Here is a 17,106-nt window from a genome sequence, read left to right as displayed (position 1 = left end):
CCTGTTTGTTTTGTTCACCAGCCCACGGTTGCTTTCCCTTTATTTTTGTTTTATCTTCGTTTTCTTTTAAATTGATAGAGGAATATAATTTTTTTTTACATAAATTGAATGATTAGTACCATTTCAAGAAAAAAACATTTTGTTAAGATATAATTCGTAACGAAATAAACGATTTCCAAGATTTGAAAAATAATGACATGTATTTGGAAAGAAAAATCTCTAAACGTAGATATACAAAATATGCGTCAAAATAGAACAAGAAATAATAAATTAGTAGTTTTATTCTTTACCATTATATAATGATAACCTTATATAATATAGCAGAAATTGGAAACTGTTTTATCTTTCACTAAATATATTTTTTTAACGTATTTTTACGATTTTTCACACATTCGGCACAAGAACTTCATGGCTACGTGCTAAAACTTATCGCCAACAAATTAAGGAATTTATCGTGAATTCCTACAAACATTATATGTATGAGCTCTCACTAACCGCCTATTGCCGTTATATAAGCGCAATGAATTATTATAATATGTACCCCTTATAATGCAAAACCCTGAGCTATAGAGGCACCTGCCATTACATATCTCAGCGAATTATTCAATTCTCTCTGGCTATAACTCCAACATCTAACAATTTCGATTAGCATTTTCGTCTACATAGGATGAGCTGTCTCACTTTACATTGCGTATCTAGAAGATTTCAGATCTACAAATAGCGTTTTCTCATCCACTGCAAACAGTGCCTGTTGCGAAATTCACAAAACATCTACTCCTATATTCTGTCTAATCTACAATGAGGACTTCGGCTTAGAATTTTCCAGATAGACCGAAGGAGAGACTGAATTATATGTAATGCCTTTAGAGCATTGGTACTATTCGCGCTTCGAACAAAGACGGATTTACTTCACCTGTAGTATTGTTCTGTAATATTATTAAAGGTATATCCTAAGTATACTATGGTGCTTTCTATTTATTTAAGTATCGTTGATGGTTTTTGTTTTGGAGGGATATGATGCATAAAATAACGAACAGTGATGTAAGTTTAAGTTGATATTAAGTAGTATGATGCTTTTTATTTATTTACTTATTTTTGAAGAAATTCAAGCCTTTTTGTATTTTATCAAAGGCTTTTTCAAAAGTCAAACATACTTCTAAAAGCACTATTGTAAATATGATATCTTCAAATGCCTCGTAGAAATATGTGAATAGCTGATTTCTTTGAATACGATTTTAGTGCATATTAGAAAAGATATTCAGTATAGAATCTGACATAAGTGAAATTCATCTGTGTCTTTTTGACTTTTTTTTTACATATGTTTCTCACAGTTCTTATTAAGTTCATTTTCTAAAATTTTCAACTCATTTGGATTGTAAGTAACCGCGACAAGAAAGCTTGTTTTTAACTCTAATCAGAAGAGTCCAAAGAAATGAGAAGACTCATTGTATATTTATATAGAAGCTATTAATTTAATTTCAGTTATTAGTCTAGAATTGCCTAATAGTTATTTATTTAGGAGTAATACTGATTTTTCTTTATATCTGTAAGAAATGTATTTTCCGCTTTTGAAACTGAAACTGCAAGGCTAATAATACACAATATGAGTTGTAATAAAATCAAATTCATTGATAATAAGACTTACCATTCATTGACATTCCTCAACCATATCTTAGTAGCCTTTAATCTTTTGTAATGTAATGGCTCTAGTTAACCGAAATGCCCATGTGTGGTGGGGTGGTTGGTCATCGTGCTTAAAACGTTTAGAGAATACTATCCTATCTACCCTCCATACTAGTGTTCGCATATGAAAATGTCTTTGGATCATCATTAATAATGAATCCCATATCATAGCCAATAGTCCAAATGTGTAGTTTTAGAGAGACGTTTACCAAACATTTTCGATTGAGTACAGATCTATTATTGATATTTTTAAATGTATGTAGAAAGGAGTATTGTAACCACTATGGTTGGAAAAAGATTGTATTTTACATCAACTATATTTAAGTGAGTCACAAAGACTGAATCTGCTATGAGCGCATACTCGGTATGGTGGTTACAGAGAGTGGTTTGAAGGTCGGAAGATTAATGGCCTATTTGCCTTGTGATTTATTTCGCATGTATTAGTTACATATTTAGTTTCATCGTGCATTTAATTTTTGATTTAGAAATTTAAAAAAAATTCTATTACCGTATATTTTGAAACTATCTGTGTTCAAATTAAAAAGAGTCAATATTTTTTTTTAATATTTCATTCATACTATATATTCTTATATAATATAAATTAAGCTTCGTTATTTATCCTGATGATGATATTCATTTAAACGTAGTTGATATACTTTATACCCCCTTTTAATCTTGACTTGCTAATTCAATTCCAAATTCCACTGCTTAAATATCAAAGATGGCATGGAAATCCTTGGTAACCTTTTCGCCTACTCCATACATAGTAAATGAAGACAACTCAACGGAATCCTTTTCTATCTTGGGTAACATAGTACTTCATGAGTTTCTCGCGCTCCGAATTACGTGCTCAGTCACTCCAGAAACGCTCACCTTTGCGTAATTTCCGGTCCACCAGTCCTGTATTCTGGTTAATCCAACGACCACCCTTTTGGCTTTTAGTCCTAACTACACTCCATACCAGGACAAATTGCGTTCAAAGACTTTGAAGCCTGCGCTTTTGGGATTGTTCGGAGAGGTGAACAAAGTGGTATTTGCTTCATCTAAAACTTGGAATATTGCTATGAGGGCTGCATTAAATGTCTGAATTTAGACTTTAATTGGTTATTGGCGGTGTTTATTGACTTTCAGTTTAATCGGTTCGTTTTAGATTGGTTTTGTAGATTGATTTCAGTAGAATTTTATTTAAATGAATCAAGTAGTTTTGGAAATTTGTTTGTAGAACAAGATCAACGGTATAATCATATCAAAGCTCTTTATACTTATGGTTTAGAATAACTCATTTTGAATGCTTAATATGAATTGAGTGTTTTAGTAAATAAATATGCAGTTTGTGCTGGTATACAATCAATGTAAGGCTTATCTTAAAGTTCTATTTGTTCACATATTCGAAATTTACATTAATTTTATTCATGTAAACAAATTGTTTTTTAAACCTTCACTATTTCATATTCAAGGTTTTAAAAATAGAATAATAATAAAAATGGTAAAAAAGCAATCTTTAACTTTGTCTTTAGCAATCTTAATCTTTAACAATCTTAACTTTTAACTTTTTAACTTTGAGTTTGCGTTATTTATTCTTTTCTCTTACTGAGTTAAAACTGGGTAAAACTTTCACCTCTAATATTTTTAATGTTGTCTGAAACTTGATCAAAAAAAGTGGCTGTTATTAACAAATTTCCTAGTTTTTCCAATTTATCGCAGGTTGTAGGCCAAATGATTACATTTGCTGCAGATGATATATCTTTCAGTAGTTCAAATACGAGGCTTAGCTTTATCCTAAATTTCTTTGCTATGTTTAGAAAAAAGTTCCATAAAGTTTTCGAAAGTTTTCTCGATGACTCTTTAAATTTTCTAAAGTTAGTGGTTAGATCTAGGTAATAAAGGTATAATATTGACAGTGACTTTCACTACACTAATCGATTGAAAGAAGAAACTGTGTCCAAGTCATGTATGTAGGCAATATAATAAAACGATTAAACTAACTTTGTTGTTACTATTTGAGTGCTTTAAAAAGAAAGAAACTACTTCTCAATTCAAAAATGTAAGGTATATAAAATCAAATGAAATAATATATAGAACGATAATAACAATACTGACAGAAGCTGTAATGAAGATATGTGCATGCCAGCATTCATTGATCTAAAGATACTATCTAAAAGAGAGAGAGAAAGAGTTCGCCAACTGAAAGCGAAAGAACAAATTGTTGTCTGAAAAACACTCCAAATAGGATGTAGAGTATTTTGTGAAGCTTGCTGTACAATCACATCTTCGTGATGACCATTATTTTTGATGATCAAGTTTAAAATCATTATTTTTGAGAACAAAACAAGCTGTGGGCCAAACGAAATGTGTCTTCCGGTTTTCTTCAAGTTTTAAAAAGTTTTTGATAGTTAAAATGAATTAATGGTGCACAAGACTCGAAAACATAAATATTCAAAGCATTTAACTAAATTTAACTATAAAAAAATTAAACAAAATTAATTTTTTGAACCATTCGAGAGAATATGGAGAATCAATTCAGAACACAGAGTGTGTCACTATTTTCATTTATTTATTTTAAAATAATATTTAATTCAATTCAATAAAATTTATGCACACTAATTTAATGACAATAATTACAATAATTTCAATTAAATAATATTTAAAAAAATTTTAAATAAAAAACAAATACCTAAATACATTAAAATAAGGAATAAAAAATAAATAAATAAAAAATCAATAAGTGAAAAAAAGAAATAATGTAAGAAAATTCTTAAACAAATGTTGAGCAAATTTTTTTTAAAAAAACGCATTCCAATAAAAAAAATTTTAAAAAGTAAAGCAACTTAATTCGTTTCATACAAGAACTAAAATTAGTTTCAGCAACAATCTAACGTATCTATTTTTAAATCAGACACAATTTCTTACAATTTATCGACAAGCTTATGACAGTTCTCGAATTTAAGTTATTTCCTTAACATCCTTCTAAATTATCAAAACTTGGATTTCGAACTTTCTAAGCTGTTCGAAGGAGGAGGATATGTGTATGATTCCTCTGTACCGCTGCGAGCGAAAACAAATCACTTCTTTTTGAGAGAAGGGGTCGATCAATTCGTGCGCCTTACGTAAGTGAATCACTTGACTTCACCGGGAAATAGTTTGGAGGCAGAGAAAGTTTGTGTATTGACTTATCTTGTTTTGCTTTGCTCAGATAACGTTCGTATAGTTTGAGAAGATATTTTACCAGGAATGGTTGTCATAAGGCAGAGTCAATGCATATCAGAAATTGCTTTCGACTGTTTGAGTTATTTGCAATTTATCGTTAGTTCAAATAATTTTATCTATTTAATTGCAAAAGGAAAACATCTATTTATTTTCTGAGAGATTTATGCCTTGTGAAAGATTTTGTATTTTATTTAAAATAAATTAAAAATGCTCTAATCAATTGCTTGTATGTTATTCTCAGTGATAAGATTTAAGTCATTTAAGATCCGACACCAAGATTAAATGCTAGTAAATCGTTTCTTTTCGCTAAACGTGCAAGTACGCTTGATAAAACGCAGCGTATATATTATCCTTTTTATATAAATTTTTTTATGATAATATAAAAAAATTTTTGTTATAGCTGCACTTGATTATTTCTTTACTCCTTAAGGACCTAGGCAGTTTAAATTTCTCGCGTAAATTTTTTGACAATATCATAGTAGATTTTTTCTTTCAATCAATATAACTATTTTTTGTACAGATTTTATATCAGTTTCCGAAAAAAGAACTAAAATCCAATAACTTTAGCAGCGCACATTTTAAAATTAATTTATAATAAGCAAACAATAGTAAGACATGGATTAGCAGATTTCTTATCGAGAAATAAAACCACTATATGTATGTTCTGATAGTGGTTTTATTTTTATACCACTATAAGTTAAATTACTGTAAGTGTTTTAAATACATGATATAGTGGCATAATGTTGAAAGTTTAAATATCTTGCACGTGTACCCCAGCACCTGGTTACATCCTGTATTATTTGATTAATCGGCTGATTGAAAATTAAATGGCTGGATTTTAAATGATTAGTTTTAACAAAAAAATAGGTTTTACTTGAAACTGAATATTACAGAAAAATAGAAAATAATTTATGTATTACAGAATATTACAGAATATTAATAAATCATTCATTTTTAAAGTAAAATTCTTTGTACCAGACTTAATCAACAAAGCTTGACAAGGATTTTCTGTTGTCCAAAGTATAGAGCGCAAATTTGTGCTATTATTACGGTTTTGAGTTTCATCATTATTCTAAATTATAAACCTAAAAATAAAAGCAGTGTTCCTTTATTGTAAAGGAGTAATTTTTTTTCTGATAAATATATTTTAAACGTTATCTGTCTTAAAAACCGTTTTACAGTTATTAAACAAAATAAGTAATATTTACTTTTATTATTAGTTTAATGTAATCAGGTTACATTATCAGGTATAAAGTAAAAACGGATGATTGCGTTTTAACTTTATACCTGGCGTTAGGGGTAAGTAAGAGAAGTGTTCAAGGTCCCTAGTTTAAATATCTATTTGTTCTTGTAAATTTTAAAACATTTGTTTTTAAATAAGCATTTATGTTTAAGTAAATTTTGTTTGAAAAATATACTAATTTAAATTTTTTTGTAATATAACTTGAAATAGTTATCGATAGCTATAAAAGACAAAATAGTTGCTCGATTGTTTTTCATTTTATACATCTCCATTAACAAGATTACTCTTTTTTTAATATTTTAGAGAATTTGCACACTTAGAAAAAAAAGTATTTTCAAAACCACGTTTTCTTTCACGTTTCAAATTTACCAAATTTTTTGGCTCTGTTAGAACATCAAAATGATCTATAGTTTTTATCGAAGCAAATTAGCAATGATATTGGTAAACTTAACAATAAAATTTGGTAGAATTAACAATAAAATATGTGATAAAATTTGGTAAATGTGATAAATTTTAATTTTTTAATGATAACTTAGAGCATCGTATAAAAACTACTCATTCAAATTTACTTTTCAATTCAGTTTTGTATCTTTTACGAAATGTGTGGTAATAAGGAGTATAATTTTGAAAATCAGATTTGCCTGTAAACAATTACCATAGGAAAGAAAAATTTCCCAAATGAATGGTTTAAATACCGAATACTATTCTATTTTTTTTTGTCCGTTATACAATTATACATCCCTATTACATGATAATATTTTTTTTAATATCTTAGACAATTCCCTTTGCCAAATAGTTTCTGATCATTTTTATCATTTTCTTTTCCTTATTTATTTGAAATAAATCACTTGAGATTTTAAAATGCGTATTCAAAATTTAATTTTTTATATATAGCCTAAGATATGCCATGATATCTTACAGTCATATTTTAGTGAACAATATTTTGATGCTTTCGAAATTGTGCACTTATTGAAAATATTTAATCTCTTTCGAAAGATTTAATCTTTTATCTTTTAATAATTTATACTAAGAGCTGAGAAAATCTTAATATTTTAAGTAATTGTTAAAGCTAATGTAATTCGTGGTCTAATTATTGATATTTAAATCGATCAAGCTTCATTAAATGTCCACCTTATTCAAGAAATTTGAATCACAGCCTGTATCGCTTTAAATGCTGAACAACGATCTGATTTGTTGACGTGCATGAAAAGAAACTATAAATTATTCATTGCAGGACTCTGAACAGTTTTCTACTGAGGAATTATAGTTCAATAGCAAATAATAATGAAGATTTAAAATTTAAATAGCAATAACGATAATACCTCGGCACTTAAAATCGATGATTTTATAAAGGTTGAGAAAAAATGAAGAAATTAGGAAAACTCATGATGAAAAAAATGATACAAATGTTGTTTAGTGACAAAATAAATTGCAGAGGAATTTCACATTATGAGAAATTTTAAATCATGGATATTTTGGAAATTTTTAATCTTCTTAACATGGTGAAATTTTAACCACATTATCGTTGGCGTAATTTAAATCTTAGCTTTTTTGTCGAAAAAATGAATCAACATAAAACATTTTCAAAAATCAATATCGTTATTGAAAAAGAATAATTTATTTAAGAGTATATATTTAATTTGAATATCATAACTAAAATTTGTTATTTTTCTGTTTCAGGCTAACAATGGCACAACAGATAATAACAATGGCTAAGCAGATCTCAACAATGACACAACAAAAAACTACAAAATATTCTGTATAACACGATATTTAAATAATTCAACAAAGTAACTGAATGGATTACGCCCCTCTAATAGGTTCAATCCTAAAAATGGTAGACGATTCAACATGTATATAAAGATTCTAATAATACAGGTTAGATAAAACTAACGAGGATAAAACCTGTTCTGTTGGTGCAGTAAAGAAAGAAGAAAAAGTAATTAGATTTTACTCCATCAGGTCCTCTGGAAAAAGAATGGTGTTCTATTACACTAAATTTCTAGAACAACAAAAAGTACCAAAAAGAATGTTCAAGTTATAAGATTATATCTGTTTTAACTGAAAAAATACAAAAAAATAGTGTTTTTTCTAATAGAAAAATAAATAAATGTGTTGTACAATATGCTTTAATTTAGCATGAAAAATGTATATTGTTTATATTTTGGGCTAATATTCTATTTTGTAGAATATTTTTAATGTTTCTTTTATTGTTGCTTTATATAGGCAATAATATCTCAAGTAACATAAATGTTTCAACAGCTGCTCCACACATACTACTTTGACTACTTTTTTACAGTGATATTACATATTTTTTTCTGTAGTACATTATAAAACCTGTGGTATGATATCTCTCAGAATCTGTACAATCCAAAATAATTGTGCAAAGGAACACCTTATTCTGGGTTGATCCCAAATCGAGCGCTCACGTGTGATTTAAAGGATGTATTTTAAATTTAAACACTTATAATCGAATAATCCCGTGCCAAGCTTTCACGCTCTTACCCCATACGAGAATAATTTTCATAACTGAAAATATAAATATTCGCAGGCTATAAAAGTGAAATAGCGTCAAGTAGAATATCGTGAGTAGATTGTCTACAATCTGAGGAGAGCTGGAGAGAGTATACAGTTATTTTTAATGCTGATATTCATCAACAAAAACAAAAATTCTCCATTAAATATATATTTATGTTTTAAGTTTTATAATAAGAATAATTATATTTTAATTTTTATATCTCTGAGAGCTGTGCTAACTGATTTTATTATGTGTAATTTCTGTCCGCTACCTATCTATTAAGCCTAGTTCGAATTCATCGTTATATTCTCCTCAATGCTACTCGCATGTTTTATTTACAAACTAATTTTAATATAATTTATTAATTTGCTAATTAATACTAACTAATTATTAATTATTAATTATTAATTATTAATTATTAATTATTAATTATTAATTATTAATTATTAATTATTAATTATTAATTATTAATTATTAATTATTAATTATTAATTATTAATTATTAATTATTAATTATTAATTATTATATAGCACTATTTACTACAAACTAATTTTATTAGTTTATTTTTTCGATTATAAGAGTTAGTATACTTGTATATATATATGTATTCTAAATTAATGATTCTTATTTATATTTTACTGTAAAAAAACTTTACTGACTCTTACATGCATCTTATTTTACTGTAGTTATAAATTTTATTGCTATTGAGTAGCAAAAATGGTGTCGAATATTTTACAACAAGCAGTGTAAAAGAACATTGCTGTTTTTAAAAAATATCCAAGAACTTTGTAGGGGGTTTAAATACACCATTTTTATGTTAAGTAGTTGCCAACCTTTTGGTGGTGATGTACACTAGAATGTTTTACAAGTAAGAGAAAAACCAAAGATTTTGTCGAATACCGGGAGAAATAACTTTATTCCAACAATATTGCTTTTGGAATTCATTCTTTCATTAAAAACAAATAACTAAATAAATGAGTAAATAAATAAATAAACAATAATCTTCTATAATAAACAATAGTTATTTCTATAATTAATAATTTACAATAATAAACAATTATATAGTTAACAATAATAAATATGGTTAAAAAGTCTCTATATGGTAAAAAAACAAAACAAGATACTATACTGGTTTTATACTAAAATACAGACTTAAAACCATTGATATACCCGAGAAAAAAACGTGCATCAACTGTATACTTATAATAATATGTTAGCAGGTAAAACAGAGTCAATCGAAAATTTCAGAATGTGAGAAGTATTTCTAACATAGCGTCCAGAATGTATACAGGCTAAATGGAAAATACGGTTGTTTTACGCAAATTTCTAATCTCACTCAGACACATTATTCTACGAGATGTACAAGTAGAAATACAGCATGAAAGCATATTTCCCTGAACTCTCCAGAATTTAACGTGCGGAAAGAAGATAATTAGCATTCTATTATTTTCCAGAAATATAAATTACCGCTTCATATGGTAGCAGAAAGAATAATGCATGAAAATGCACCAAATTGATTGTGGTAAAATTGTTCCAGAAAAATGATAAATTTAATAACTAATGCCAGATTTAACTAATATATAAATTTAGAAAATATTTAAATATTCTTTTGTGATAATAATAGATTTAAAATATTTATGAAACATAAAGATAACTTTTTCTTCAACCCTTGCACTTAAATTTGATAAAACAAAGTGCAAAAAATCTGTCGGTAATTTCATACGCGGAGAAAAAAATTGCTAATAAAATTACCCTACTGTATGATAATAACATGCCTGGTAAAAAAAAAGAAATCAAGAAAAACATAATTCTGGTTAATAAAGCTTAAATATACGGTATTAAAACCATTCATTTGCTAATTTTTCTATTCATATGGTAAGTAGGGTTTACGGAAAATGATAGCTTTCAAAATTATAATTCTTATTACCAGACTTAGAGTAAAAAATACAAAACTGAAAAATAAGTTTAACCGAATAAATTATTTTTGACACTTTCTAAGGTATCATAATAAAATTATCAAATTTTATTACATATTATAGAACCATATTTTATTTCAAGCTTTAGCAAAATTCTTTGCCACAGTTTTTCGGAAAATATTACACATCTTTTTAGTGCTCCCATAGAGACAGGATTAACCATATTTTGGTAGTTTTGGCCATATTTATTTTTTCAGTGTAGTCATCTTTTATGATTAAAATAATAAAACTGATAAAATCTTCAAATTTTCATATATTCCATTAGATGATAAAATATTCATGTTTATTTTTTTACTTGAAAATAATAAAAAAATATCCAAAGAGATTATTTTACACACGATCATATAAATATATTAAATACATAAACTAACTTTCATTTCACGTTTTGAAGTGTTCCCTTAGTGAACCTTATGTTTTGCGAATATTTTTGAAAAAATGCTTTGACGACAAAATAAATTGTTGAGAAAATTAAATAACTTTTGAGATAAAACGCTCGTCACGAACAACTGAATTTGCTTTCTTTTTAGCCATTTTTTTTATAAAAGCGCAACTTTCTTTTAAAATTTTCTTTGAAGTCAAATCTAACGGTAAGCTTTGACGATAAGTTCTACCTACTTCTTCTTGCATAACTGGTAGCAAAAATAAGTTTCTAGTTATTAAATATTTTCATTCCACACGAGTCAAGTTGAAGTTAAAACATTATTTTTTATTTTAATGGAATATTTTTTCACAATTTACGTACATTATTTCATGAAGAAAATTGAAACCTCACAATTATTTCACGAAGAATTGATTTCTTATAATTATTTAAAATTATGAAAGAAAGACTATTAATGTAATTACTATTTACAATAAACAAATTTAATGGAATATTTCTATTGAATACGACTAAAAGTTGTATAAGTTATTAAACGATTAAAATACTTGTAAACAGTTATAATGATTTTATTAAGGATTGAAATTAGCCCATTTAATGATTTTCCTAGAAGTAATTGAGTTAAGAAAATGTACAATTTTACTAATTTTTTTTATAATAACTATTATTGCTATTAAATTATTTAAAATTAAAAAAAAGGACAATGGACGCAAGTATTATAATTTTTAAATATATATTTAAAACGAATTCAACCAAATATAACTATTGTAAACGATTTATAGTTATACTAAATCGTCAATAATTTGATCTTTTAAGAAGATTTGAAACAGAAACAAAATTTTTTAAAGGATTGGAATAAGCCTATTTCTTGATTTTTCTCAAAGTAATAGAATTAATGAGATATTGCCATCATTAGAAGACTTTATTTTAGTAATTATTACAGTTTTAAAATTATTTAAAATGAAAAATAAAACTGTTAAAGTATCATATACGTTAAATGTATATATTAAACAAATATAATGGAATATTTCTATTGTAAAAGACTATTAATTGCATAAAATATTAACCAATTAAAATGCTTCAAAAAAAGTTATAATACTTTTATTTGGAATTAAAATAAGCCTATATCATGTTTTTCCTCGAGGGAAAAAGAATTTAAGAAATATTTGCTATAATGTTTCCTTATTTTTTTAATTTACTCCGGAGTTTGAAACAATTCCAATCATAGTTTGTGATCATAAGACACCAAACATTTAAGCCCATTACTATTTTTATTTAAACTGAAATTGAATTTTTAACAAGTAAATATTTGGCTGAAGTAAAAATTTTCATAAAAAATCACTGTAACCGTAATCAAAATTTGCAATAAAGTTTTAGGCCATATTCACATATAAATGTTCTTCTAAGTGCCAATTACATGATTTCCACAAACCCAATAGAATTTTATTACCATGATTTTTTTCTACAATGAAATTCTGGCAGACCTTCCGGGCTTGAAATAAACTCCAATCATTCCTTGTGAAAGTTGAAGGAATGCTTGCGTTTATCCTCAGTAGCGCGGAAAGACGGTAGCGAATGTTAATACGGGTACAGTTATCCTTTCTTAAGGCACCAAAAATTTAAATCTATTACTATTATTTTTGTTAGGAAGTAGAATTTTTAACAAATAAATATTTAGCTCATGGGAAAAAATATTAAAAATATCTCTGATTTCAATCAAATACAGTAAAGTTTTAAATCAGACTAAAATTCAAATGTTCTTAAAATAAAACAAAAACTGATGAATCAATTATAGCAAGTGATGATTTTTCATCGTTGGAGAAATTCTGCATTAATTTATATAAAAAGGAATCCGCAGGAGATGGACTTATATTTTTGTGAGTATTTAACCAAATTATGTTTTTTTGAAATAGAAAAATTTAATTGGTATAAGAATGCATATATATTTTGATGTTGAAACAACGTAGTGCTTTCATAAATAACCAATAATTGGAAATAGATGACAGAAATTTCAAATAACGGTTTTTAATAAATAAGGCAATATGAATAGTTACAAGTTAATATATAAATGTACAACTAATACATTGATCATCTAAAGAACAAATAAATCGAATTATTCATATGTTGGTGTATACTATTGAGATAAACTATTATATACATTACAAGGCATGCTTATTCCCATTATGCCAATCTACATATAAATTAAAGCAATACTGTTAATGGAATAGTAGAAAAACAAAAAATAAAACTCATCATATGACTAATAATATAAGTAAAAGTTGATCCTCAATGACTAAAATCTTACTGAAACCATGACCATGACTACTATCAAAGGAAAAAAAAAACAAGACGTTGACTGTTCATATAAATGCTCATTGTACTGATATAACAAGCTAAAAAATTAAACCCATTACTTAAAACAAAATTAAAGTTATTTTTTGTAAATAAATCTTTTGAAAAAGAATATATATCGAGAAAATCTGTCTCGAAATGACAAAATATACACAGAGGAAAAATATCTCGTAAAATTACTATAATGATAATGACATTTGTGAAAAAAAACATAATTTTCGCTAATTAAACCAAAACATACGGTATTTAAACCATACATTAAGTCATTTTTTCCATTCATATGGTAACGGCTTACTGGAAATTCTGATTTTCAAATTTATAGTTCTTTTTACCACATATTTTGTAATAAATGCAAAACTGAAAAGTACATTTAACCGAATATATGGATTGTATACCATGCTTTAAAGTCATAATAATTTGATAATCAATTTATAAGTTCATCATGATAATTTGACCAAAATTTACCACACTTATCAAATTTTATCATGTAATATAAAATCATATTTTGTTATCTGATTAAATACTTCATTCGCTCCAAAAATACATGAAAAGGAAATAACATTCGACATGTTTCAAGTGCTTCATAAATAGGCTCCGAATTTCAAGACTTGCTTAACGTGAATGAAATTAAAAAAAAGTGATTTGAAAAATGAAACGCAAAAATGCCAATGAAAAGTTGGAAAATAAAGAAGAGAAATAAAACTAGAAAAGCCACATTGGCCGAGAGGAGAGAATCAGAGGGGAAAATGCACTTCCAGGAGCTATGAAGAGGTGGTGAGGAACCAACGTCGTTAACAAGGGAATCAACATTCAAACGAGTAAAACCAGATTCCGCACTATCATGATGAGCTGATATGATTTGGGTGGAAATAATTCGGTGGAATTGTCGAAATTGAATTTATGACTAAGATGCCAACAATGTGCAGAGATTGATGGTTTCTTGAGTTCTTGATAACGGGCATATAAATCGTGTTCCTTAAGTATATATTTAAGTGCATTGTATTTGATTGTAAATTTTACCAAAATTATTGCCAAAGTGCTTCGGTAAGATTTACCGAGTTTTTTATTGTTCCATGAAACATGACAAATTTCTAAAAAGTAAGAAAAATGTTAAATTTAACCATATTCTGTTTCTTTACCATATTTTTTTCTCAGCGATGTAATTAGTGCACCTTATCTTAACACAATATTTAAAAAAAAAATTATCAGTTTGTGAAAATGCTTAAATTTTTAAAAAGTATTCAGTCTCTAAAAATCAAAGTTTTCGAAAAAGTTTCCCCTTTACCTGAAATTTGGGTTTCTATTGGAAAAGTGAGTTATCTCCTTGTAAATGTAGTTATAGAAATAACGACTGTTTTCCACATTTAATGGGATAAAGTACATAAAATTATTCAGTCTTAGGATGCATCTGTTAAATTTTAATTCAATTATAGTAGTCTCTACAATTTTCTAATGGAAATTATCACTAAACATGATGTAATTAAGCAAAAAGAAACATATTTTAAAAATGTGAAATTAGACCATTTTTACGATGAACGACGACATATTTGTCATTTTAACTCATTTATTAAATGTATGTTTACCGATATTTTATTTGAGAGTTAGAAATGTTCAAAATATATACTGCTTTGAAGTATTTCTTAAAACAAAAGTATTCATAAGCTTTTGTGTAACCTTTTCGCAGTTTCCGATAAATAAACAAAACTTAAATATTTCTTGAAGACAATACTGTGTTGAGAAGCAGTGCTTTCCAATAAAATGAAGCAGATGCATATTTTCTCAACGTTAAGAGTAATAGACGTAAATTAGAAAAAGAAAAAAACAAAAAAGATTATTGATGAACATACCAAATGCGTCAAAAATAAACCACATTCTTTAAAATAAAACAGCTCTTCTTTATTTATGATTTTTAAAAGCAAATAAATCTTTCTTTGAAGTGAAAACAACAAGTCTTGTAGCCTCATAACTATTTATGACTGAGCTTTAGTAATTATTTCAGAAAAATTAAAATTATGCTCTTTTCTTCAATTTTTATGTTTAGACAAAACCAATTATTATAAATAAAATTATGCGAAAATTAATAAGTCATTTTGAGATTTATGATTTTTATTTTAGAAATTTTGAAACTCTCTTATAATTAACAAAACATTTAAAAGTGAAAAAATTCATTAAAGTAAATAAAAAGCAAAAATGACCTAAAACGACCTTTCTGGTGAATTAAAATAGCTATGGTACTAAACTAATTCAATATTTCAAAACTGTCAGCAAATTTACAGCAGGAGAATTAATGAAAACAGGAAATTTTTTTCCATAAACATTTTTTTCGATCGAATTAATTTAATTTGAAGGACAAAAGAAAAATTCAAGTAAGTTTACAGTTAAGGTAAAAACTTAAGGTAAAGACTGTTTCAAACTTTTCTTCATAATAAATTACTGAGCCGCGATAACTAAGAGGATAGCAGAGGTGACCCAGGTTCTAATTTCTGTGTTGGCTAGGTCGATGCAAAATCTGCAACCGTATAGCACAGACCACAGTGCTATTATTAAATATCCTCAATCAACGGAGCATGCTTTAGAATCCCATTGCGGGACTACTGTGAGAGGTTTTCTTGGTATTCCTCCTCATGTAGCGGAAATGCGGGTTAGTTCTGTAGTGTATCTACCACTGCAAATATATAATTGCAATTCACTAGTATATAAGATACATTAACTCGATTCTATGAGGGGGTACCTTTTCATAGATGAAGGTTGACATTGTCGATACAACTCTCCCCATATTGGTGAACTTCAGACGTGATGTGAACATGTCTACCTTGACAGAAACTTCCGCATCGATATAAACATGCTTACCTCAATGGATTATCCACATTGAACAGTTGACTTGCTACATATGACTGAGACATTATCCACCGCCTCGCGCTGTTGCTACTCAGTCTCGATCACACACAACGTACAACGTATTCATTCGACTGCTAAAGGCAACATAGAAATGACCATGGCACGTGAACTTAATGCAGCTCTCAAGATCAGCACTCAAAAGTACGGCGATCTTAATGCAGCTCATCTGGCTTCTCAGAAAACAGCAATGAATCAACTAGTGGTATCCATTCATCGAATTCTATCACAGATATAATTCTGGAGGGGTAGTACTGTAGTATACCTACCACTGCAAATATATATATCCAATTCACTAGTAGTATATAAGACATGTTAACTCGATTCTGTGAGGGGGTACCTTTTCATAGATGAAGGTTGACATTGTCGATACAACATTCCCCATAGTTCCCTCAAAAAAGTCCTCTGTGAATTCTAGTTGTGCTAAGCTTGATCCAAGAGGGTTTTTTTTCAATGCCCACCTATGTTAACATTTTTCGTCAATTCAGGAATTTACAGTGCAGATTTGTTGGCCTCTCAGGGGCACCATATTTGGTGGGGCAACGTTCTCCCACAGTAAGGACAGATAGTACAGAGGAGGAAAGAACATCCATGCCTTGCCCGGGATTCGAACCCAGAACCTTTCTGATGCAAGGGCAGTTCCCTAACCCATACACACGCCGGTCGACTTGATCCAAGAGATACCGTGATTACTGAATTTGTTTCAAAATTACAAGGCAACAGAGTTGAGCATTGCTAGTCGTTAACTCAGAATCGGGTCAGCTATTCAATACTGCTTATGAAATAAAATAATAAAACACTGAGTTACAGTGGATCAGGGAACAGAGCTTTCGCCTTCCAATAAAGTGACCCAGG

General features: G+C 27.9%; 1 protein-coding gene and 1 long non-coding RNA gene across 2 annotated transcripts in view; one reads left to right on the top strand and one right to left on the bottom strand.

Annotated features, from left to right (window-relative positions):
- The window catches only part of LOC147811064 (uncharacterized), a 124,481-nt gene extending 116,201 nt beyond the window's left edge, over positions 1–8,280 (top strand). Inside the window, exon 3 of the long non-coding RNA XR_015433140.1 lies at positions 7,814–8,280. This is a non-coding gene — a long non-coding RNA (uncharacterized LOC147811064). The remainder of the gene's footprint in view (positions 1–7,813) is intronic.
- Positions 1–17,106, bottom strand: part of LOC107444278 (uncharacterized) — a 684,996-nt gene that overhangs the window by 613,092 nt on the left and 54,798 nt on the right. The window lies entirely within an intron of this gene.

This window comes from Parasteatoda tepidariorum, chromosome 4 (genome assembly GCF_982258835.1).
Source record: "Parasteatoda tepidariorum strain Cologne lab strain chromosome 4, Ptep-v5.0, whole genome shotgun sequence".
Lineage (NCBI taxonomy): Eukaryota > Metazoa > Arthropoda > Arachnida > Araneae > Theridiidae > Parasteatoda > Parasteatoda tepidariorum.
Note: the sequence above shows the minus strand (reverse complement) of the source record. Positions and strands in the feature narration are given on the sequence as shown.